Genomic DNA, 2256 nt, shown 5'->3' with positions numbered 1-2256 from the left:
TTAATTAATTAATTAAAATAAAAAGTAAACCCAATGCTTAAGGGTATCAATAAAATATCAGAACTCAATTAGCTTCCAACCATCAGCAGGATGGCACCTCAGAGACATAAGCAGTTTCAGGTGTGCACACAATGACGAGTCAAGGGTCCCAGTCCCAGGCAGTGAGGGCTTCAGCTGAATCTTTGTTGCTCCTCCATTTCTGATAGTACCCTCCAACCAAGGACCACCAGGAAGCACCTGTAGTTGAACAAGGGAGGCTGAACACCACGGACATCTCAGCAAGAGCATGTGTGAAAGGACTTATTACAGGATTGGAACTTTTGTTAGGGGACTTCCTAGGCAGGTTCAAAAAGGGGGGCATTTGCTCTGGGTTGGATGATATCAGGAAGTAGGGACAATTCTTTTTGGTTATCTTAATAATTCTCATCTAGAAGATGGGAGGAATGAATCAAGCTAAAACCGTACTTGGTAAAGAAGCAGCAGTGGCCAGGTGCAGTGGCTCACGCCTGTAGTCCCAGCACTTTGGGAGGCCGAGGTGGGCATATCACTGGAGGTCAGGAGTTCAAGACCCGCCTGGGCAACTTGGTGAAACCCCGTCTCTACTAAAAATACAGAAATTATCTGGGCATGATGGTGGGTGCCTGTAATCCCAGCTACTCTGGAAGCTGAGGCAGGAGAATCGCTTGAACCTGGAGGTGGAGGTTGCAGTGAGCCAAGATCGCGTTACTGCACTCCAGCCTGGCTAACAGAGCAAGACTGCATTTCAAAAACAAAACAAAACAAAACAAACAAAAACAACAACCAAAAAAGAAGCAGCAGTAACTTACGCTGTGGGAGAGAGGATTGTGTTGGTAATTTTTGTGGTTTGGACAATGTTCTTATTTCTGTGTTGAGGTTTAATTATGGAATGGTCTTTTTCTAGATCATCAGTCAGAGAGTGACCTTGTCTGATGTTTTTTGTGAAATTATTATGCTCAACAGAACACCATCATGGCCTTGCTGTTGGTGCCAGGCCAGCTCCTAGCAACATCAAGGCTTCTGGAATGAGGGTGCAAACCAGCTCCCAGCTGGCAGCAGTTCTTTTCTCTTTTACACCGCCACACTCGAAATCAGAAAATTGGCAACCGCTTTGGTAGAACATGAGCTCCCGGCCACTACAGGCCCATTTATACCCAGTAACGGGCCCACGTCACACATTTACACTCCGACCTCCCTCCTGCGTGTGCATCCCTTACACCAACCACGCCCAGAGGAAAGTCACTCGTCTAGCATCTCCCAGGGACCTGCTGGCAGGGCTGAAGATAGAACTCTGTGTTTTCCCTCCAGCAACCCCCCTTGCTAGACATTAAGGCGGATTGTTAAATCCCTGATGTATCGGCTTCTAAACTGGATGCAGATCGGGTCAGATAAAAACACTTCTCAGTGCACCTTCTTGTCAGCAGTGGGTTCCTATCTATTCTTCTTTCTTTTGGGATTGGGTGCTAGGTCCCACGACATTAGCTGGGATTCTAAGACCTTTGCTCAGCTACTGCGGCCACCACTGACACGCCCTCTGCTCCTCAAATACGGAGAACAGTTCAGTGTTCTTGCCTGAGGATCTTTGCATTTGCCTTCCCTCTGCCTGGAACTCTTCCCTCACATCCGCTTCCCAGCTTCAGCTCCGCATCACCTCCTCAGAGAGGCCTTCCATCCTTGGTGCCCGGGCACCACTGCTACCCCTTTTGGCCTCTGTTTTTTTTTTTTTTAAAGGACGTTATGTTGCCCAGGCTGGAGTGCAGTGGTCCGATCACGGATTACTGCAGCTTCCAACTACTGGCTTCAAGCGCTCCTTCTGCCTCGGCCTCCCGAGTAGCTAGGCTTACAGGCTGGGGTTACAGGTGTGAGCCACAGCGCCCGGCCGCTTTGGCCTCCTTTAAGAGCTTCCCTCCGCGCTTTGTTCGCAGTTTTCGTCACGGTCTGCTCAGTGTGCGGGGCTGGGAGGCGGGAAAACTGCCCAATGCCCAGACCTCTCGGTCTGTTTCCCTTCAAGCTCGTGAAGCTCTCTGACAGCAGAGACCCAATCACGAGGCGGAGACTTCGCTTTCCACATCGGACAGGGGGTCGGCCGCATCCTCGATCTGGTCTTGGGGACTCGAGACCAGAGGGGAGCGCACGTCTACCCGCCCGGGGAACCCTCAGGCCACAAGCCGAACTTCCACCGGTTCCCCCAGCAAGCCCACTGCGCATGCTCCATACTCGCAGCCCCGCCCCCATTCG

The sequence above is a fragment of the Nomascus leucogenys genome, chromosome 2 (assembly GCF_006542625.1).
Source record: "Nomascus leucogenys isolate Asia chromosome 2, Asia_NLE_v1, whole genome shotgun sequence".
Taxonomy (NCBI): domain Eukaryota; kingdom Metazoa; phylum Chordata; class Mammalia; order Primates; family Hylobatidae; genus Nomascus; species Nomascus leucogenys.
The sequence above is the reverse complement of the archived record's forward strand: the minus strand, read 5'-3'. Positions refer to the sequence as shown.